Source organism: Chroicocephalus ridibundus, chromosome 1 (genome assembly GCF_963924245.1).
Source record: "Chroicocephalus ridibundus chromosome 1, bChrRid1.1, whole genome shotgun sequence".
NCBI classification, from domain to species: Eukaryota; Metazoa; Chordata; class Aves; order Charadriiformes; family Laridae; genus Chroicocephalus; species Chroicocephalus ridibundus.
Genome location: NC_086284.1, coordinates 27,984,160 through 28,007,999, shown reverse-complemented (window position 1 = coordinate 28,007,999; position 23,840 = coordinate 27,984,160). Strand labels below are relative to the sequence as shown.

The window sequence follows — 23,840 nt, the reverse complement described above, 5'->3', positions numbered from 1 at the left end:
GCACAACTTGTTATAGTGATAATTAATGTGAATTACACAATTAAGAATATAAACCTACAGTAAAAGTATACTAGGTTTTTACATTAGACAAATCTATTACTTCAGATTGGCCTGAACTTCAAACTTTGGTTTTCTGTTTTCCCTTGCTTTTTAAAATGGGAACATTGGCTCAGCTTCCCCTGCTCCTGCAAGATCATATATCATGCCACATACAGCGTATATTCCCTGCGTCTACGGACTGTTAGTAAGGGATAGAGCTCAGGTTTACTCTGAGAGCAGAGTATATTTCTTCGTGCTGAAAAATGGCCTTTTTTAGGGTAGTGGCACTGTAGTACTGCACCACCTAACTCACAGCACAGCTTCTGATAAATAAGTGTTTTCTGTATTCTTATTTCATTAAAATAATGTAGACGACAGGTTACAATCTGGTGTATAAGAAAATAAATTAAATAGATTTCTTTTGTATCTGTACCGGTACACATTATGATGCTCTATAGACCAATGTCCAAAATGAAAACATAAGAAGATTTAGGACAAAATGAAAAACACTCTGTAATAAGATTCATCCAACTATAACCTTTCCAGAAAAAAATGGTTGAGTAAATTAGCTGTAGTTTATGGAACTGGAGAACAGCAGCTTTCCAAGTGACTTCTCACGAGTTGGAAAAATAAGCAAGGCTTTCCCCTTGCTCCCAGCTGGTGACAAACCAAATGCCTGGAGCTAAACATGTTTATCATTGGAGAAGTTCAGGTCTAGTATAAAAATATGAAGTGACTCCAAATAGTGGGCAAAACAAACCCTTAAAATTCCAACGTTCCTGAACTTGCAGCACAAATTAATCTTAAACTGCAGGTCAGGCATAACTTTCCTTCCTCTCTCTTCTCCTCCTCCAGCTTTTAAAAGTTATTTTCCATGTAAATCTGCCCAATGCCTTGAAGATCAGAGTGGAGCCCAGTTTGTTTTATTTTTCTCTATCTACAGTTCTCCTTTTACTTCTAGTGCTTATAACCCAGAGTTGCTTCCTTGATTTCTGATTAAATAAAAGGAAGTAGAATTTGGACTACTAATGTCCATATTAACATCAAAAATATGGTATACAACACTTAATTACTTTTCTCCTTTAATACTAATCTATGTCCAATTTGGGGGGACTAATTCTGCCCTTAACCGAGTGGGAGTTTTGTGCTATATTTCATACATATCCCAATTTTACTGTGGAAACCCATCAGCTCACAGAGAAATGAGCCAAATTTTTACAATTTTTTCTCAGCAGCTAATACTAGAAAACCAAGGCCCAAAGATGGTTCTGAAACAATGCACCTTTTGATGCAATACTGACCCTGAGAGATTCTTGTGACACGTGGTTTATTAAGTAATTGCATTGTTACTCTACCCTAAGCCAAGTCTTGCTTCCTCATTTACTCAGAAACATTCCCGTTAATATAAATATATATCAAAACGCATGCGCAACATCCCTTGGATTCTTTTTACTGAAGGTCATTCCCATAGATAAAAGGGAGATGCCAGGGGCTGTTGTCATTTAGTTTACTTTATGTCTACGCTGTAAAATAAACTCAAGGATGCAACTTGTAGTGCAAAATAATGGATTATAAATTGCCAGACAAGCATGTGAAATTACCTAGTAAATCTTGGCGAATGTGTCAAAACATTTCAAAAACCGCACAGATGCAATGATGCAGTCCTGGTTTTGATTTTTTTTCTATGTAAATAAGTATGTATCATTCCAGGAAAGCCTCCAAGAATTAAAAGAAAAGGGTTATCTTGTCTCTCAAATTTTAGCAGCAGTCATGCACTACCGTTCAGACTAAAAACTCCCCCCACGACTCTGGTTGAAGCAAATGTATGTCATTGCCAAGTTGCTTATGTCTATTATTTAGAAATGGGGCTGTAGAAAAATGTCTTTCTAGTGGAAAGAAATTAACTAAATAAAGACAGCACGTCGTAAAAATGCTGTCAAAAGCAACCATTACTGCTAAGCCTTAGACTTAAAAATAGTAAAACAAACAAATCCCCTCTGCCATACAGACACAGGCTATCACACACAGCACCCTGACAGAGATCCTGGCTAAATCCTAGCTAGAGAGTTCACAGTGAAATAGTGATTAAGATCTACCCTGCAGGGGCATTCCTAAGTAAATGTGGTTACTGACTGCAAACCTCCTATTTTATGTAGAGAAAGGAGGAAAGGCTGTCACCTCCGCCAGGCTGGGGAGCAAAGCCAGTGTCCGAATCTCCTCTTAAACAGTTGTTAGAAGCGTTGAAGTGATAATTGTTGAACTTCTTGTTTCATTCTAATTTATAAGCAGTGACAAATCTCCAAGTACACTGAACAGTAAACAAGTAGAGGGAAGGTGGAAAAAACACAACTTGTGTATGCTGCCAACTCTGCTACAAGCAGAAAAAAACTCTGCCGAAAACAAGTCGTACAATGGTGCCCATTAAAAAAAAAAAAAGCCCTTTCTTTTTTTCCAAAGGCATACAGCATCTGCCTGTTCTGCGTGGTACAAGATAAAAGGTACTTCTGTTCAGTTTATGAATTCAGAATGGTCCCTGAGTTTCCACCATTAGATGAGTCCCATCTATGTTTCCTGTGCTTTCTCATCAAATCTAAATTTGGCAATGTTTTTTTTTCCTTGTCAGGAATCTGTAATCAGTGATACACTAAATGCCCAAATAGAGTTCTTAAATTGAAAATAGCATTTATTTCAACTGGGGAGGCAAAATTTTGAAGATTTAGAAACAAGTCTATATACATGTCTGAAATACTGTTCATGTTATTTCTCATTTTGGGACAGTGATCTAGTTAACATCATCGCTAAGACAGCACTTCCTTAAGCACACCAGTGAGTTTCTGTACCCTCATTATAGATTTGTCTTCTCTGGCCACCTTTCTGGCAAAACTCCCCTTCTGTCTTGAATGGGATTTTTTTTACATCACTCATGTCCTTCTAATATTATTTATGATTGTTGGTTTTGTTCTGTCCAGAGGCTTTCCTGGCAACTCTGAAGCGGTATCTTGAGCTGTTCTTCCTTGCTTGTTTTACTTCAAGTCTTCATATTAAACTGCATTCTTTCTTCGGGCACGCAGCCAGCTCAGTATGCAGTGGCAATAAATTATTGAGAATAGCTTCTGAAACACAACATTTTTCTAGATTACCATTTCTTCAAACTGTACTGAGCAGGACCCAGCTGATAACCATATTTAAGCAGGAACTACTACGCAACTTCACATCAGTAATCTTATCTTATCCTTTCATAGTCTCAAAACAATCTGTGTTAATTCCAGGAGTAGCATTTCAGTCAAGAAGATATTTGACAGATAAACAGTCAAATTGAAGATATTTGACAGATATTAAGCAAAAAGGAGTATTATGAAATCATACCCTTGACAAAGTGAATTGCCGTGGCTCTTCCCTCACCTCAGAGGTTGTATAGAAGTCCTGCTAATGTTGTTGGCTGCTGCAGGGAGGCAAGCATAGTCTTACCAACACGGCCACAAGCTGGAAATCCTCTCTGGGACAGTTTCAGATCATCTCTTTGGGGAGCCCACCTTAGCTATTATAACAGACAAAAAGGTTTCTGTCACTCTTGACATTATTTAAGGCATCTAAGTGAGTTATCACAGCTTCCTCTGTTGTACCAGAGAGAGAAGGGGGCAAGCCAGGAAGGCCACATGCTGGAAAGGAACCACTTAGAGCCAACCATCAGGACATGCTTGGCGCTCCAGCAGCCTCCCCGTGTCTGCACCAGGACCACGGTACGGGGCATCTCTCCCCACTGGACATTCAGGGTTCTCCAAATGACTCCTCTTCCGAGGGCTGCTGCTTGATGGAACACAGTCACTTCTTTCTCAAATACATCTGGAAAGGTTGAAGAATTAACTGTTGGCAAGTGTGGCATATAGGTGTATCTTCCAGGAGAATCCTAGAAAAATTCTTAAAGAAACAAGAGTCCTTCCTAATTCAGGAGGAATCCATTAAGGGAGTCTCTGTCATGCCATTTCCCTCTGCACTCTGCCATCTCTGTTGTGTAAGCTGGTGAGCAGCATCTCAGGCCCGGAGCATCAAATCTGCCACCTCTTACACAGGAACCTGAGAGACCTTTCAGGGACCCAAGTTGCATACAGATTTACATCATGCCTCTTTCAACACACTTAGATATGTTTAGATTAGACATTAGGAAGAAGTTCTTTACAATGAGGGTGGTGAGACACTGGCACAGGTTGCCCAGAGAGGTGGTGGAGGCCCCATCGCTGGAGACATTCAAGGCCAGGCTTGATGAGGCTCTGAGCAACCTGATCTAGTTGAAGATGTCCCTGCTTACTGCAGGGGGTTGGACTAGATGGCCTTTAAAGGTCCCTTCCAGCCCAACACATTCTATGATTCTATGACTTAGGAAGATCTAAACCAAACCCACTTGTTGGTTTAAAGCCAGACCCTGATGGTCTAATATTTGCATTGAATGTCGCCTTGTTCAGCTGGGTCAAAGAGATACCACTCCCTAGGAGTAATGGAGACAAGATGACCCAAACAGATAATTTAGCTAATTAAGTTAGCATACACAATGAATACCTTTGTCAGGATATCTTTATCAGTCCATAAACTGGAAGACTTTTAGAGGAGGGTGCACAGTCACGGGAGAGGGCAGTACAGTGTCAGGAGAGCCAGTCCCTGTACAGCACTGGGTGGGGGCAGTGGGGTAGTTGTGCCAACACCTTTCACCGTGAGTATATCTTTGTTTTAAGTAAAACTGTAGCATTCTAAAGGAGATTCCTGAAAGCTCCGTTGCTTTTGACATTTCATAGAATCATAGAATGGTTTGGGTAGAAGGCTTTTTTTTAGCATTTAAAGCTAAGACAGCTGAACTCTGGAAATGGTTACAGAAAACAGTCCTTTACTGGCAGGAAGATGGATGATCTGGCTTTCGAGACTCTCTTTCCTTGATTATTCACTTATTTTCATTAATTTCCTTGTTCTATCCTTGTACTACAATTAGGTATTTTTTATCCTTATTATACCATCCTTACTGAGTGACAAGTTTGATAATCACTGTATGAGCTTAGACCATGAGAGTTCAGATTCAGGCTGGAATAATTTGCTGAGACATGATATGGAAGTTTCCATAGCATCTGTCCTACATTTTGTCTGCTTCTGGCCTCTGTTTTCCTTCTTCTTTTTACAAACACCAGAAGTTCACCAAAGGAGCAAGACCAGATAAATAGACAAGGACACGTAGGAGGTGATAAATCCACAAAAATGTACTCAAAGCCATAGTCTTTGAAGTTAGTTATGATTCCTTAAAAGATATGTATTCTTCTGTGTGGCTTGTAAATATTGTAATCAAGTAATCATATCCAATGAGGAACAAATCAGAAAGTTTTAAGTCTTTGACAGTGAATTTGCTTTATTCAAATTAGATCGAGTTCATTCAATTTAAATGATCAAAACAGAGTAGCAGTCAAGCCTACAACTATGATCAGTACCTGGGCCTGCCAAAGTAAGCTTCTTACCCTTATATTTGGATGGCTTAAATTCCGCTAAGTCCTTGTTCCTCTGGTATTCCTGCTCAGTGCCTTGCTTAGCCACTGTGAAGCACTTTCTTCCGAGAGGTACTTTGCTGTTTTCATTAATGAGGCACTGGAACTTAGGAGGAATTTAAGCTATCTGAAAATTGCCTTGCAATACTTTCTTCTTTAATTCAGTTGTACAAGAGCAAAACCTAGTAAAGAACATATTAGAGTGAAGCACAAATTCCTTCTCCCATTCCTCCCATACTTTGGAAGTTTGTTCTTCTCTTTACCCTATCAAATTGAAACTCCAAAACTAGAGGAGGAGAATGGTTGCGAACTTGTGATGACTTCTTCATGAGAACTAATACGGTTATTATTATCTCCTTTTTGTTCCTCTTCTGCAGCCATGGGATGTCTACCCAGGTAGGAGAACCAAGTGCTGAAATAATTACCAGGGAGAACAGAGTAGGATGTTAAGGGGAGGAAAATGGGAAAGGGCTTGTCTAAGACAGGAGTGATGCACTGAGCTTTGTAAATTCGTATTTCCTTTGTGTGTCTGAGATTTGCACTTTCTGTATTTCAATTACACATTCTCTCAAACTGATCGGTGGAGGCACGGTGAGTTGAACTTTGGAAAGTTTCTAGCATTTGTGCTTGTCTTCTACCTGCCTTGTAAAGGAGTTGGAGAACTGTGGATTACTTTAGTAACGGTGCATTATTATCAGTCAATAAATAACCACAATCAGCTCTTAATAATAAAATCAGATAAATGCTCTCTAAGGGATTATTAATTTAAAACAGTCTTTTATTTATTTCACAAATTTGAGGGACTAATGATGAACACAGCACTTTGTACAGAGTACATTTTTCTTTAATCCCACTATTCTTAATAATGTAATGATTTTCCATTAGGATATGACATTTCTTGTGTCCTACTTATTGTGACTGGGGGAAGCGGTAACTTCAAATGTGCATCTTACTAAAGTGGAAATTAGCTGTATGGCTACTTCTATTACAAAAATATAAGAACTTTGGAAAATAACAGTACAGTCAGGAATAGCAATTTAAGGATATGCTGAAAGATCATATCAAAGACAATTAGTATATTGGAATCACGCAGGAAAACACGTAGATATCATCAAAATGACTGACTTTTATCTCATTGGTTTACTTCCATGCTGCTTCCATGATTCATTGTTTGTTACTAGAAAACTAAAAAGACAAAATGCGTATGCGCCCCCCAAAAGATGCACTTTCTTGACATCAGCAGATGCCTGTCTTTCAGATCACAAGATTGTCTTCAGCAGACATCAATGGTTAACAGGCTGAGATAGGAGAAAACACATGTACTTTGTTTCTGTAAAAAATATCCTATAAACTATTTTCAGCAAACCCCACTTGTGCTCAGCCAAAACTCTCCTGAAGAAAAGTTGTAATATGAGGTTCAAAAGCAAAGCTGGTAAACAAACCTCCATGTGATGGGTGGAATAGAGCTTGAAAACCGCAGAGGGCTTTTTTGCAGTTGACCATTCATGCAGTTTGAAATAATCTGTGCTGCAGAATGCCACCACTCTCCAAAGATGTACAGGATATGGTATCTATTACCTATATAGTGAGATTATGAGAAAATTAAAATTCCAGGGCAAAATAATAAAGAAAATCAGATGTCAAAAAGACAACTCACCTTCAGAAAATTTACAAAGTACCTTTGAGCTTATAAAATAAATGCCCATAAAATAGAAGTGGTAAATCAGGATTCTCCTTTACAAATATGTGAAAATAGCCAAAACCTGTGCAATGTGAGACCATTCAAGTGTTTCACATATCTCTACCGAAGTAGAGCAAAAGTCAACAGAAAATAAGTCCTGCCTAAATCAAGGCTCTGATGAACTACATTCCTCTGTCAGAGCATGGGAACAGGCACCTGAGAGAATTACTGCCTAGGTCTTAGGTGGGGAGAACCAGAAGAAACATGTAGAAATCTGTTAATCTGTTTACCATTGAAATTAAGATATTCCTTCAAGGTGCAGATGGAGATTCTGGATAAAGTGTGGGATGGGCAGTAAGCAGAACAACTCGCGGGACTGGAAACTTGTGCAAAAGATGAGGGGACTGGGTTGGGTTGCATTTTCAAGCTTCTTTGGCTGATAGGTGGGGATTTGGTATGTTTTTCAACCCAGCAATAGAGCTGAAAAAGTAAGAGTGTTACTGAATTAGTAACCCTGCAAAGAATATTTCATGATATGGCAAAGTTCTTGAGTGGGAGTAAGAAAAATGAGTTACAAATTTCCTCACACACGGAAAGTCCCACTGAAAGTTTGTGGCATTTCCTGTATGGCATTTTGGTGCTTTTGAAAGTTCTTCCTAGGTAACATATGCCTAGTTAATAAAATCAGATTGTAGTGATATACCTAAGATCCCTCTGTCTGTCTTTGTGTGAAATTTCATGAAATAATGGTAGCTTGATATTGTAATGGACATATTTCTTGGTAGTACCATGGGACGACAGACTCAGGGATCTATGATCATTTTGGTACCGCCACATCACCAGCTATCGTATAACCAGCAATCTGTGCAAATACTGAGGTCAATGTTTGAAACAAATTCAGAGAAACTTAAAACCTTTTTTAAAATGTAGCGAACTTCCAAGAAATTTTAGGATGATGGATCCGAGATTTCATTTGATGGCATTCTTGTGTGGTTATTTTCTGCAGGAGAGAATGTCATCACCCTCAAGACTTTTCTTAACAATCACTCCAACTATTGAGCATTTTAAATTGTAATAAAAATGGAAACAGACTGCTTTTACCTATCCAAGATTTTGTCCAAACTAAAAGTCTTGCCCAGTTTTGATTTTTTTCAGAACTAATACCTTTGCAGTGTAATTAAGTGAAACTTCCTCTGAATTAGTTTGGAGTTCTCCAGAAATAAAACAGACAGGATATTGAGGCCAGCTCCTGTATTTGAAAAATTTTTCTTCCAGAAATTGACTTCAGTAAAATCTCAGCAGACTTCTGCATTGTATTACTCAGCTTTCTATATCCATGCTTTCTATGGATTATGAAACTCTCTGGAATTTAGACTTTTAATCAAACATTTCAAAAATTGGGTCTAAAATAGGTAATGATTTAGTGTCAAAGACTTAACAGCTTATTTGTACTGTATATTCAGAGAAACGTTGCCTGTCCTTAATCTAATCTTTGTGATGAAGTAGTCAGTGATACGGTATATAATCTACTTTAAGTTTTGCAGTTAGTATTTATTGTTCCTATTCAAACAGCGTAAAGGTGAAATTTCAGTAGCTATGTGGTGATGAATCTGCACTATGGTAAAAGCCTTTGCAATTAGTCTGGGGACTGATTCACTTACATCACAACATCAAAAAAGCTGCTAAACCTGCCAAGAAACAACAGAATATAACACCACAAGTTGTATGTATTTCATTCTATAATACATACATCATACATCCAGACCAAAAGAAAAAAGTAGGCAAAGCCAATAACTAGAAGAAAGAATACACAGACTGGCGAAAATAGCAATATACAGTTAGCAGTCAGCAATAAGCTGCTTTTTATGAATCACAGAATGGTTTGGGTTGGAAGGGACCTTAAAGATCATCTAGTTCCAACCCCCTGCCATGGGCAGGGACACCTCCCACTAGACCAGGCTGCTCAAAGCCCCATCCAGCCTGGCCTTGAACACTTCCAGGGATGGGGCATCCACAGCTCCTCTGGGCAACCTGTTCCACTGCCTCACCACCCTCACAGAAAAGAATTTCTTCCTAATATCTCATCTAAATCTCCCCTCTTTCAGTTTAAAATCCTTACCTGTCATCCTATCATTACTCTCCCTGATAAAGAGTCCCTCCCTGTCTCTCCTGCAGGCCCCCTTTAGGTACCGGAAGGCTGCTATAAGGTCTCCCTGGAGCCTTCTCTTCTCCAGGCTGAACAACCCCAACTCTCTCAGCCTGTCTTCACAGGAGAGGTGCTCCAGTCCTTGGATCATCTTCATGACCCTCCTCTGGACCCGTTCCAACAGGTCCATGTCCTTCTTATGTTGGGCACTCCAGAGCTGGACACAGTACTCCAGGTGGGTTCTCACCAGAGAGCAGAGTAGAGGAGCAGAATCACCTCCCTCGACCTGCTGGCCACTGGCCTGACCAAAACAACAGGCCTGACCAAAATCAGTGCCTATTTTGAGAGAAAGCAGAGTACCAAGTATTTGTGCAACTAAGGATCTAGACTCCGAGAGTTCACCTGAAGCTGTACTTTTATCTGCTGTGTTATCAGAGTTTACTTAGATATTACAAATAACTTTAGATATAGATATATGAAAAAAGATTATGTTTGGGAGATGAAAGCTGATGAAACTAAAAAAAGATTACCCCTGGAAGACAAAAGTATTCCACAGACCCTGGGGTTTTTTACGTAAAAGCTGCAATACTATTGTGTATCTCTTATGCAATAGGGCTCTCAAGACAGCACTCCATTATGTGTTTTCTATAGTATAGATCACGTGCTGCCTTGGGTTGTCCAAGCCTTGTAAGGGCTTAACAGTTTTACCTTGGGGGATACATAATGCCACTACGGTAGATAAATAAAAAAGGAATGCTAAAAGACAGAAACAGGTTAAAAGACAGAAACAGGTTTAAAAGCCTTCAGTGGGAAACCCCCAGTATTCCAAGCAAGCAGGGACGAATTCAGTTCTTTCTGAAATAAAGGCCAAAGTGCTTTATACAGGCTCAGAAAAGGCTTTTGAAACCAAACTTTTCAGACATGACAAAGCCTGCATTTTGCATGTGAATGACAGATAGAAAACTCTAAAATTGCCACTGCAATGTTCTCATATAAAACTTCTTTAAATAAAAGAATTTACCACGAATACAAACAATAATAACAGCAAACTCTAAAATAGGAAGAATTGCTGTGAGCTGGAATGAATACATTTACAGGTTTTCTCTCAGATCACCTTCTCTCGTTTGCAATGTTTCCAGCTTTGTATAAAGTTCTTAAGAAAACGAGTTTCCGTTGTGTTAAATGCACTGCAGATACCTAAGCTGGATGGGTGTTCTTTTCTTATTCAGAAATTGTGATCAAACGGTTGCAAATGCTACGAGTGGTCACACAAGCAGCTCAGCACACTCAGCATTTAATTCCAATGCAAATTAAAATGAATGTGTAAGAGCAGCAAGCATGAGGTTGAAAACTGGACAAAACAAAGAAGGAAAATGTAGTTTATGCATCCAATTTAAAATTGGCAGTATATACCCCCAAAATCCTTCTAGGTATAGCATGGCAAATAAAAACATTCAGTTTTGCAAAGAAAGTAATTACTTTTAAATTTGGGGTTACTCCACTTCAGGGAAAAACTCCCCAAAGATTCAAAATTCTCCATGACAGTAAATGATTCCTCAGCCTGGGCGTGATGTGTCAGGAGCCTCCAGCAGCTTGCTAGGTGGGCTACTGAGGAGCTTGTATAGCTTAACTGGCAGGTAAAGGTATTTTCCCCAGAGGACGGTTGTCAAAATTAACCTGTCTTTGACGAGTAATTCAAGTTTGATGAATTGACAAATATAAATTAAATTTAAAAAAAAAAAACTAACTAACTTAGATTCCAAAGGAAATTGCTATCGCTTTGGCATTTTAAATTTTAAACATATATTGGATGGGTTGCAACTAGGCTGGTTTCTACATTGTCTATCCATTTTTTTTTCCAGCAGGGCTAAACTGCTTATTGATCAGCTTATGCACGTTCTCACTCTAAGTGTGCTCTAGCCCACTTCCCTTGTCATCGTTTTTTTTGTTTTGTTTTGTTTTGTTTTTTTAAAAAAGGTGGTACCACAACGGAACTATACAGAGGTGAGTAGGATTGAGTAGCAAGTGGAGAGCCTGTCACTTTTTTAAGTTCCATTACATTAAGACAAACTATTAAAATACAAACTATGACCCTTCCAACTTTTATCCTGGAACATGCGGATATAGCACGAGTGCTAATGCAGCACATAAAGCCTTCTCCACACGGAGGTATCCCGATATGCCTCTTAAACCTGCAAATCTTGCAATTCTACATTATACTGCATTTTGCTAGGAAGATTTTGCTTATTGTTGCTTTTGTTAAGTCTCTTGCATTTCAAAATACACTTTTTAAACCTTGTTTGAGGTACATAATTGGAGGAACCAACTGAAATCCTAGCCGCCTTGAATTAGTTTAGGAATTGATTGTTTCCAGCGATTTGCTGGAGTTATGTCAACAGATGTTTTATTTGGATTATTGTGGTTGATGGGGTTTTGCTAAAATATTTCATATCACATGGAACTGAAATATTTGTGAGCAGAAAATATCACTGCTGATAATCATCCCACAGCAGGTTTTTTTTCTTAAAATTCTCTGAGTAATTCCAAACAATAATGTTTCCCTGTTCTTTTTAATAACCATTACTTTTGTAAATATAAATAAAGCTTACCAAATACCTTAACATAGATAAACAGAATTTTCGAATGCTTTCAGTTATGGTACTTCACAAAGAGCCATGCAAGTGCAAATCACACTAAAGTGCTCAAAATATAATGTGTGTTAGAACTGGAAGTCAGTAACGTTTAGGCTAAACCTCAGCTTCATAGTGCAAACCCTGGGACAGGCTCACGCTTACAGCCTCACCTGGCTCAGAACAACTGTAGCGCATTTAGGTCTTGAAGATTTTGCAAAACTCCTGTAGGTTTATAAAAGTAGGTGCCACAGATCACTCCTCTCTCTGAGCCCCTCTCATTCCAGCAGATGTCTGAAGCAAGGGCATAGGGAATTTGTCTGAACCTTAAAGTTCTGGTCATGGTAGTTGTTGTTGTTTAGTGGCCACCATACTCTTAAAATAAGACAGAATTTTGAGCTCTAGGCCAAAATCTCCAACTTTTCTGTTATGCAAAAACATCTATATGGTATAAGCAATATGTTTACATGCCGTGGGGATACAGAAGTTATTCTTTTCCTCCAAGAATGATGCCCAAGGCTACTCTATAAAGGAACCTTTCCTTCAAAATTGAGATCAAACTAATTTGTTTAACAGAATGTTTTATGGTTTTTCACAGAGTTGTCTTTTTCCCAAGACAAAAAGGACACGCTAAAATCTGTAATCACTATTCTGCTTCTCAGCTGATGATTCAAACAGCATGAAAGAGTCTTCATAAAGTAAGATGTCCAAGGGGAGCAAAATACGCAAGTCAGCATCGTGCAGTAATAATACGACATTGCCACGTACTTCACCGTTAGCTTTTATTAAGTTTTATTCTAGCAAGACGGGGCTTCAGCTGTTTTCAAATACCATTAGTAGTTACAAATACCATGAATAGTTAAGTTTCTCAAAGTTGTTTTGATCACTCACGTGGTATTTATGTCTGTTTCTGATCTCTGAAAGAAGAAATGCACTTAAAATTCTGAAAGCTTTATGCAGATAACTAGAATTAACAATTAAAAGTATAAGACAAAATACATACTTCATAAATTAATAAGGGATTGAGGAACATATGCATGCACAGACAGATGACCGTTCTTGTGCACGAGGCGATGATCTTAAATTCAGCATTTAAACTCTACCTAATTCCTTCAGCTTCTTATTTTCTGCGTTTGCCATAAACATTCTTACTGTTTAGAGGAAAAAGAAAGAGCAGAAACTACAGCAGAGTATTATAGTAGCGCAGCTGATATTGTGGCTTTCTGCATAGGCAGGTCGCAAGAACATACATCTCTGTTTACCAAAGAAAGGGAGGTGAAAAAGACACAATAGACAGAGAAATGACTTGCAAGAAGTGACATTGTTGGAGCTTGTGGCCTGTTCAAAACTTCATGTATAAGACTATATGCTTGCCCAGCTTGAAAGCTTTTCCTGGTTTTATCAGGGAGGGAGGAGTGAAATCTGATCTCTATAATTTAGGCAATTAATTTTCATCTAAAGTGTAGATATTTAAATATCTATGGTTCCTGATCATCTACCAGGCCTGGTGGAGTAGGCTTGCTGCTCTCATAGTTTAATTTTCTTCCCAGACAAACTTGGGATGTAGGAGGAAGACAAGAGGGAGTGGGAGTGGAGATGGTGCACACCAGGTCTTGCCTTAACATGGAGTTAAGACATCGGCAGAATATTATCTGGATCTGGGTTGTTAGGGAACGTATCCAGTTTCCACATTATAGAGAAAGTAATCTGTCAAATGAAGCACATAAATTCCTTATACAGTTAGAGGAAAAGACATTGGTGTCTTTGAAGAGCTCCAGAGGGAGATCCCATCTGATTAAGTGCAGGCATTTAAGAGACGTAGACAATAAAAAGAAAAATGTGCCTCTTCACTCATCTCTCTCCCTTCCAAAAATTTACACAAGGAGATTTATTTGTTGTTATGATCAGTGTCCTTATGTCATTTTGACAAGCTGCTTATAATTGAAATGCTGCAACTCATAAGCCCTCTCAAAACAGGGGATACACAACATTGGAACTGAACAATGTACATGTACTATAAACAATACCTGGAGCGAGTTTTATCTAGTCACCAAGTATAATGGTATTTCTGATTTCAACAGCATACTCAAACTTACTCCCATCTCCCTTTAACTTTGGCCAATTCAAAACTTAAAAAAATAATAATAAATTATAAATTACTGTTTGTGTTATGCTGTATCTTTAGTTACAGATATCCTTAGTTTATTTCCTTGCTCCTGATTTTAGTTCCAGAAAAGATTTTCAATGATGTACTTATCTGCTGCAATTTTGCCACGTAACATAATTACTTTCTTTATTGTGACTGTTCTTAACCCACTGCTCTACCCCCTGGCTGACATTCAGAAAGGAACTAACCGCATCCCCGTCTTGATCCTTGGCCACTGGGGATGGGCTTCTAATTCATCAAGGCTCTCTGCAAGGACAGCTTGGCAGGGCTGACACACAAACAGAATCACAGAACCGCATGGAATCACAGAATGGTTTGGGTTGGAAGGGACCTTAAAGACCATCTAGTTCCAACCCCCCTGCCCTGGCCAGGGACACCTCCTGAGAAACCCCTTTCCTCCTTGTGAAAAAATACAGGATGAGTGACACAAATCCTGTAAAATCATCGAATAGGAACAACCTATCACCTCCCTCACAATGTATTTTTCTTCATTTTCTTGATCAGGGACTAGCTGCCCTTCACAACAGAAAAAAATGTCATTTATAATATCAAGTGTCTCAGAGTAGGAAGTGAAAATTTATTGTCCTACTGTTTCTACAGAATTCACCTAATCACCCTACAATGATTATCTCAGAAACGAATTGTTCCAAAAGTGGTTTTCAGATATAAGATTACCACACCGACATTCTGCAGAACAAATGCATCCTGCTTTCCTCTGGCCTCCTGGCTCAGCCCTTTCAGCACCTCCTGCTCCCCAGTCCATTCCCCACCTCTCGCTGTTTGTTCACCACACTCCAGTCCTCTCCCAGCAGTCTTGCATTATCTCCAGTTTCCACCTCCCGCTATTTTCTCCACACTTGCCCATGTCTCCTCCATTTCCCTTTCTCCAGAACATCCCCAGATTCACCATGACTCTGGCAAGAGGCAACATGTGCTTTGGGTATAGGTATCTTTTCACTGTCTGGCCAATTAGCAGATATACGCTCATCAGCAGCTTCTATGAAACGATATGGGCTGATATCTCAGCCTTAGCTTATAGTGGGCAGTCATTTGAGTCTCTTGCGTCTATCCAGCCAAAAATTTTGATTAAACTTTGAAGTTGTCTCTCTCTGATATTTCTTCCCATCTTTCAAACTGGCTTGAAACTATCTAAAATACTCAAAAATTGCAGGAGAAATGTCACAGCAGTTGAGCAAGCACCAAGACAGAACAGTATGGCTTTGTTCTTTTAAAACACCAAGGGAAAAAAAAAACAGAAGAGAGAAAATATGAAATAATTACTTAAAGTATAATTACTTTACATATGATTAAAATATAATGGAAGAAACTCAGAGGAAAAAATACATTTAGCATTTTAATTAAAACTATAAATTCCAATAATGAACACTTTGGAAAGGTCAATTACAAAAAGTAAATGAAACTAGGAAACTAGACCATCCTGAAGGAAAAATTAAATTATTTTTAAAAGGTATTTAAAAATATTTTGATTGATGTGGTCCAATATGTTTGAGTTTTATTTATTAAGGAAGAATAGAAACTGGAGTTTTATTTATTATCATTTGTATTGAACCAAATGACAAAGGACCACAATTAAAATTAAGTTCCCCTGGCACTAGGAGCTGTACTGTAACATGATTCAAATTCAGGCTCCAAGGCTTTGATTCTCTGTTCTACCAGTTTCTTCTCCTGAGTGTCATGATGTCAAGGTAGGAGGCTGATCCTCCAAATCTGGATCTGATGCTTTGCCAGACTTCACTCTTGGTAATTAAAGGAACTGTCATTAAAGCTTGATGCTGGCTTCCAGCATCCAGGATTTCTATTCTTCCTCCCTTCCTCCCTCCCCATATCCTTCCCTCTTATGCCCCAAAATGTAATGAACTTTGAAGACAAACTTTTCATATCACCAGAAAGATAAAAATATGAGACTGTCCAAATCTGCCCACTCACGCTCATTTTAATATGTCAAAACAAATAAGCAAATCTTAAATGCTTTCGGAAATGCTTAATTTTAGACATTCTTCTCTTGAGCTGTGCTGAAATCTAGGAGTTTGAAGAATTTTGTCTGTCACCTGAAGTCTCCTTTCTTGTTCAAATATCAGAGCTGAGCTTAGGCTCCCTCACCACTAACAAAAGTCACCAACTGTCCCAAGGCAAACTGGTACCATCAAATGGTTCAAACACAATTATGATTTCAAAGGAATGTGTCTCTGACAGCCAGTGTTGCCTAGTTTGAGAATTTGGGTAAATTTTACATTTATAACTGTCTGACAATACCCATGCAGTTCCTATTACTCATAGAACTATTGAAATCGAGGCAATCAAATCAGATCTCAGATTTGACATAATTATTTTCCTGGGGTTGAACAGAAACAGTCTCAACTGAGTCAGCGTGATTTATTCTGACATCTGTCAGGTATGACAGAGGAGCAGATTGTCCATGTGGAACATTACAGATTTAATTTTCAGAAATGTGTGTATGTAACTGTTTAGACGTGCAGTGAGCCATTTTTAAGTGTAACGCTTTTACAGCAGTAACTGTAGCTTTGAACATAAAAGCAGTAGCTTCCCACCAGCGTGCACAACTGCAGAAGCATTTCTGAAAACCTGATTTGACTTTAGATTACTTTTAAGCCCTGTCTACCTCTGCTTCGATGTGCAGGCATCAGGAGCAGGCTCCCTACCCTCACCCCTGCATGGAGTAGGTCTTCCTAGCTGAAGTGCTCTTTCCTACTGGGGAAACTGAGGCACAGCCCTATGGAAGAGGCATTTTATGAAGGAAGGAAAGCCAGCTGTGACAGCTTTTATACAGCACGGGGGAGGCTGCTAGGGAAGGAGCGAGGCGGGGTGGGGGGAGCTCGGCGTCCCCCTCACGGCCCGGGCACCACGGCGGCCCCTCACAGCCGCCCCTGCCGGCCTTGAGGCCAGGGCCCCCGGCGGCCCTGAAGACAATGGGGACGGCCCGACCGCTCCGGCAGGGCCGGCGGGAGGCGGCTCTAGAGCTCAGCCTCGCCCTCTGGAGGTACGGCTCCGCCGCTGAAGTTCTCCTCGGAGAGCCTGTGAGGGCGGCCCCCGCCCCATGGCCGCCGGGGCAGGGCGCCGAGGGGGCAACGGGCAGGGCAGGGGCTGGCTTCCACCACCCTCACCCCTCGCCCCGCAGCGGCCCACCCAGCCGCCGCTGAGCCCTTCGGCGGGGCGAGCCCTTCCCCAGCCGCCGGCGGCGCTCCCTCCCCTCCCGGCACGTCGGAGCGGGCTGTGGTGCCGCGGCCGCCGCCGCGCCGAGCTGAGCCGCCAGGTGGCGCTGCCGCCCCGCGAGCCGGCCGCCTCCGCCGGCTCCGCCCATCCGTGACGTCACAGAAGGGGCGGGGAGAGAAGAGGAAGCCGGCGGGGCTGCGCGCGCACCTCGGGGCGCTGGCCGGGGCGGAGGCCACGCCCCCTACTGCCCTCTCTCCTTCCCCAACCAGCTCCCTCCCGCCGCGCGCGCGCTATCTCTGGAAAGGGCGGGCTGGGGCCGGCGGCCGTTAGGCGCGCGCGGGCCGCTATTGTCGGCGCGGAGGGCGGGAAGCCCCTCAGGGAGGGCTGCGCCCCGCGGGCAGCCCCCCCGTCTCCTCTCAGGCAGGCGGGGCTGCTCCGCTTCGCCCCCCGCGACCGGGTGGCAGCGCCGCTCCCGAGCAGTGGCGGCGGGGCGGGGGAGTCGCCGGCTGCCTCACGGCCGCCCGTGGCAAATGGCGGCTGCGGCGGGAAAGGGGCGCGTCGGGTTGGAAATGCGGCCTAAACCCGCCCTGCCTTGCCGAGGGAAGCGGGCCCTGCTGGCCCCTCCCCTCAGCCGCGCTCGGCGGGACGTGCTGGCCTTCAGCCCCGCTGCGGGGCCGGGCCGCGCCGCGCAGAGGGTTGTGCTGGGACGGGCCTGGCCTGGCCTTCGTGCTCTTCGGCGGTGCTGCCGCGGCCTCGCTACGGGTGGCGTTGTGCAGTGCCCTTGAGCACGAGGGTGTGGAGACAGGACAACCCGGTTTGTGATTTTCGGTGAAATAAAGCTTCCCCAAGCGAAGGATGGGGAAAAGCGCCACATTTTTGTTATTTATTTAAGTATGCTACTACCAAACAAATGATCTGGGGCTAAGTACTGGAAGGATCCGGGTGAAATCTGATGGCCTGGAGGTCATAATGCTAACAAATTGCTTTTTAGACAAAAGTGGAAAAGATCTTTCTTTGTTCTTTCTCTTTGGAGGAAAAAGCTCTTGTGGTGCCCTTTGCTGGATGGTTGTATTGTCCTGTGTCCAAAATCCCGGGGAGATTCTCTGCTGCTGTGAGAGCTCCTGTTTCAAAATTAGATTTCTCTTTAATTCTGATGTGATGTTATGAATGTACCTGTCATAAAATAAACATGAATTAAAGTACCTGCCACTTCTGGTTTGGTGTGGTTATACACTGGCATTCTAAGACTTGCAGGTCTGTGTCATATTGGGACAACCACAAGAACTTTTGTGGAATTATATTAATATAATATTGGGGGACTTGTCCCGGCTTCTTGTACACATTATACACAAACTAACATTTAGAAAATGTTCTTTGTTATTTTCATTTAACAGAGAAGCATAACTCAGTACGAAGTTAAATAATGCGAAATAATATAGGGATGTTTTAACAGTTGCATTTATTTAAAAAAGAAAGGTATGATTTTTGTATTTCATAAGTTTTTAAAATAATGTTAGCAATAAGAGCTATGTAACTCTTGCTTCTCTTGTTGCTCTAAAAGTTTCAAGAGTGGTTAATAGAGTAATGGATTTTTTTAATATGCATTTAAATATATCAATAAACGCTTAACTCTCAGCAAATCCATAGATTGCACCTAACTTACTTTTGAATAATACCAAAGCCTGGTAGTTAAACCTGGATACTTGGGTGTCAAGCTTCCAGCAAAGATCTGGGAATCATGCCTAATTACTTTTTTTGGCCTGGGGTTAATGCCCTCTCTTTATTGTTAGCTTGATGAAAATTGGTTCAGGATATAATTAAAAGGTTTGCATTATTTCAATTATCTGCTGTTCTCTTGTTCTCTAATAATTCATGTTACATCCTTTTCCCTATCACTACCTATTCTTAGCCACCAAAAATACCTTCCCTTCTGCCAAGCTTTCTTTGTCCTTGAGTACTCTCATTTCAGAAGGTGCCTTTCACTCTCTTTCTCCATTAATTTCTGATTTCTGTTTAGAAGTGGATTGCTAATGTTAATATTTTTCTCAGTAGTAGATGGCAAGAACTTTTTAGCAGGGAACAATTTCACATTTGGCAGAGCTCCATGAATGCTTGTTGAATCTTGGAAAGAGTATCTTTTTTATCATGTGCAATGGGGTTTGGGTTGTTGCAGGGATTTTTTGGTAGTTTGTCATGAATATAATGATAGTATTGCAGTCATTTTACCAGTTTCATATTTACCAGTAGTGGTTTTGTGAGTTACGTTTTTGTATGTAATACAGACACCAAAGAAGCACTGTGTGACTTATTCAGAAAACACTGAATAGCTGAAGTTCCACAATATATGGAGGCAATCTTAATTATCAGGTTTTTTGGAAATTCTTTCACTGCATACATGAATTTTTAAAATTAAAATAACTGAAAACTAGGTGCATAAGAATGTTGGTATCTTAAGAAAAAAAGTGTTATGGTTATAGTTACCTATACAGAGATTTTCTTATTTTTTTTTAAAAAAAGTGTTATGGCACTTAGTGTTTCAAGACGGGTTCTATGTTTTCATTTAGAAATATGCAAGTTAAGGCAAAGACCTCTGTCCTTACCTTTTACCATCCTAATCTTTGGAATCTGCCCCAGAGTTCTTCAAGGAGACACTGACATTGATATTTTTAGAACAATGACTCGTGTGTTGGATGGCCAGGCAGCCCCGCCGCTGGCGTGCAGGGGCTGATTCGCAGCGTTTGTTACCTTTAATGCCCTTTGCCCATGCACCGAGCACCAGCTTTGGTCAAAGTGTGCCCTGACAGTTGACCGATTTCGCGTGGGTGGTGATGTGCCAAGGCAGCAGACCAGTCCTTGCTTAATTCAACTACTGTATTAAATAAGGTTATTGCTTTACCAGTTTCTGTTATCGTTTTATTAATACTAAGTATCACACTTTCACACTCATTTGCCTTTTTTACAACCAGTAAGGGTGAAGTTTACACATTTGTGTCCAGCACCAGGGGAGGCCTCTGTGAGCCCCCCATGGGTATTTGTCTTCCCTACATTCTTCTAAATGAGACTCACTTTCAATACAAGAAAAATACGTTTGTGTTTCCAGATAGAACAGAAAAAGAACAAGTATCTGGTGAGGAAGAAGAAAGTGTGCATAAAGATTGTCTTGTTTTACTAATATAGCATGAGGGCTGTATGTAGAATGCAGGCACAGTATTAGAGCTTTATACCTTACTAGCTTTTTAGAACTACTAAGGTAGCAGTCATTCATGTTTTGGAAAATAAATTAAATTTTTTTCTCCCGATTCATTGTGTTAAGATGCAACATGACCTGGTTTACGTTTATGTCTTGGAAGACTTAGATCAGAATAAAGTATTTACTATAATGATCTACTATTTGGACTAGACCTTTTCTTTACCAATCACCTCAAAAATGATCACAGAAAGTTCAGAGTAGTGTGTTACTTCTGTTGGACCTCCATCAGGCTATGCTCGTGTTTAATAGAAGATGGAAGTTTCAGGAGGAGAAGCAGACCTTGCAGCATTTTGTAGCCTGCGTGTCTAAGTCAAAATGTTGTAACTGAAGAGCTGCTCTTCTCATGCTTTTGTTGGCTGTGATCTGAGAACTCATCCAGAACCGCGCTGGATTTTTAATGTTTGGATCAAATTCAGAATAATCTAGGACACGGGCAGAATTTGGTTGCTTGACGTTAAAGTCCCATTCGATTTGCTGCTTAGTAGCTGCTGTTGTGATACAACTTGCAGCTTATGGTACCCAAAACTGCGAGAACATTCCGTGTGAAATACCAGTGCCCAGTTCTTACACCTTTTCTTTAGGTGCCAGCTGCTGACTGCTGTCTGAGACCGGCTGTTGGACTAGCCAGGCATTGATAAAGTAGGGGTTGGGTTTTTTTTGTTATTCTTGATTCAAGGTCTCCTGCTTGCTTGTTTGGTTTTTTTCCTGCATGTGTCAAAATCAAACAATTAATTCTAAGACCAAGAGCTTGATGCTTGTATCTTGAGGCTGACCTGGACTGGGAGGCGGCACATCAGTGGGGCTGGTTACTCTGAGCCACTTCGGTGGACACACAGCCTACGTGGATATCCTGAGTATCCTGAGAATGAAGGTTTCCACAAAATGCAATGGGGGCTGCTGCTTTCTTTGTAAAAGAAAGAGGTGTTGTGTTACCATTTTCCATAATTTAATGGTTTGTCTTCCCCGAAAGAGAAGGAATAAGCTTTCTTAACTGTTTGAAAGACATTAGCCGATGTTTTCTACCTTGCAGAAGAATTTCTGATGGTAAGTTTTTATGGGCATAGGTTCTCTTGCAGTTTTGCCTGTGCAAAAATAATTCAACATTTGTTGGACAAATAAGAGAAACTATGTGTGATGGAAGCAACTCAAATGTGTAGCCTGGGGATGAAGTCCTGTTTGTAGGACTAGGAAGGCCAATACATTGGTCATAGCAAAGTGCTTATATATTTTATAGAGCATAGGTGCTGGCTAAAACTCACAAAACTCATCTGATCTGTTCCCCTCAAGGCAAGTGCCACAACTGGTACAGCAGATTTTCATGCTTCTTTCCTCTTTGGCAAGAGGGAGAGGCGGAACTTCCTGCACGGCCATTTGTACCCAGGGCGAAAGTGATAATATTTTTCATCTTCCTCCTGATTTTTAAAATGATGGGAGAGCTGATATAAAATGCATTAGGCCAAAAATGAAGCTGAGCCCAGCTTTTCTACATCCCTCATGGCTCTAACCACAGTGTTTTATAAAGAGATAAACCTTTTTTAAGAAAACCGATTAAGCCCTATCCAGTCTCAAAAGGTGCAGCTGGACACACTGGGGAGAAGGATCTGTCAGTTACCTATTCCAGTATGTAACTTTTTTGTGGATTTGGTGGCACGAGACCCTTCAGCTTTTGTGAAACCGGGTCTGAAACACACCACTGCGTGCAGGAAGATGCCCCCTTCTGTAGGCAGGCACAGGTTGGTTACATTTTCCGAGGTAGTCATGGTAAGAGTTACGGCATTTTGAAGTTAGTAATTTGTGGTGAAGAAGTTAAATGTGCCTTAATACCTACGTGTGTAAACTGTTTTGACTTTTGTCATTGCTAATTGTGATGTGCAGGTACAACCACTGTTGCAGGTGGTGCCAAACCGAATGCAAATGGGCGGCGCCAGGAATTTGACTTCTTAGAGCAGGTGTTTGGGATACAAGAAGCACAGTTCAATTCCTCCACCTGACAAGGTGGAGGACATGGTGGAATAGATAAGTGATGAGCTGGCATCTGCTCTGAAGCAGCTGAAGATGGGATAACCCAAGAGTATAATTCGTGTGCTGCAACAGGAGCAGATGTCAATGAGGACAGCTTGTCTGGCCATTTGGGTGCCAGGTCTGTCGCATGTCCCAGCAGTACAGGCCTGTCAGACAGCCTGTGTGTGAAATTTGGTGTTGCTTGACATCATAATTTGTTAGAAGGTGGAGAACTGCTGTAGGCATTGTCAGCTGGGGTGGTGGTGGGGAAATCATTGGAGCAAACTCAAATTACAATTTGATGTTAAACCCAACTACATGCCATTTTTAGTTTATCATTTTTTAAATGAGAAGTCAAACACGAAACTAGTTGCTTTTACTAGAAACAAACCTGCAACAGAGTCTTCCCACTAGGCTGTCTGGGGCAAACTTCTGCAGTAGTGTGCACTCGTTTTCTAAAGCCTTTTGCCCCACGCCTTTCCTTTAAGTAAATTCATTTCTTTTCCCCTTCCAATCTTTCTTGCCTTGGGTGAGGCGCCATGCTGATACAACTTATGGCTTCCAGTCCCAGAAATTAGCTCAGGTTTCTTCATCTGGGAAATATTTCCATAAACTAATATTTGGAAGACTCCGATGGTACCAGGGCTCCTCTCCTGCCTGGGTTAGAGCAATAGTCACAGAATCACAGAATGGTAGGGTTGGAAGGGACCTCTGGAGATCACCTACTCCAATCCCCCTGCCAGAGCAGGGTCACCCAGAGCAGGTTGCACAGGAACGCGTCCAGGTGGGTTTCAAATGTCTCCAGAGACGGAGACTCCACCACCTCTCTGGGCAGCCTGTGCCAGTGCTCTGCCACCCTCAGGGTAAAGAAGTTCCTCCTCATGTTTAGGTGGAATTTCCTATGCTCAAGTTTGTGCCTGTTACCTCTTGTCCTGTTGCCGGGCTCCACTGAAAAGAGCCTGGCCCCATCCTCTTGACACCCACCCTTTAAGTATTTATAAGTGTTGATAAGGTCCCCCCTCAGCCGTCTTTTTTCCAGACTGAAGAGACCCAGATCCTTCAGCGTTTCTTCATAAGAGAGGTGTTCCAGTCCCCTAATCATCTTGGTAGCCCTTTGCTGCACCCCCTCCAGCAGTTCCCTGTCCTTCTTGAACCAGGGAGCCCAGAACTGGACACAGTGCTCCAGGTGCGGCCTCACCAAGGCAGAGTAGAGGG

The 23,840-nt window shown here is 41.3% G+C and overlaps 1 protein-coding gene across 8 annotated transcripts in view; it reads left to right on the top strand.

Moving 5' to 3' along the window:
• STARD13 (StAR related lipid transfer domain containing 13) overlaps nucleotides 1-23,840 on the top strand; it is a 312,543-nt gene that overhangs the window by 50,351 nt on the left and 238,352 nt on the right. The window lies entirely within an intron of this gene.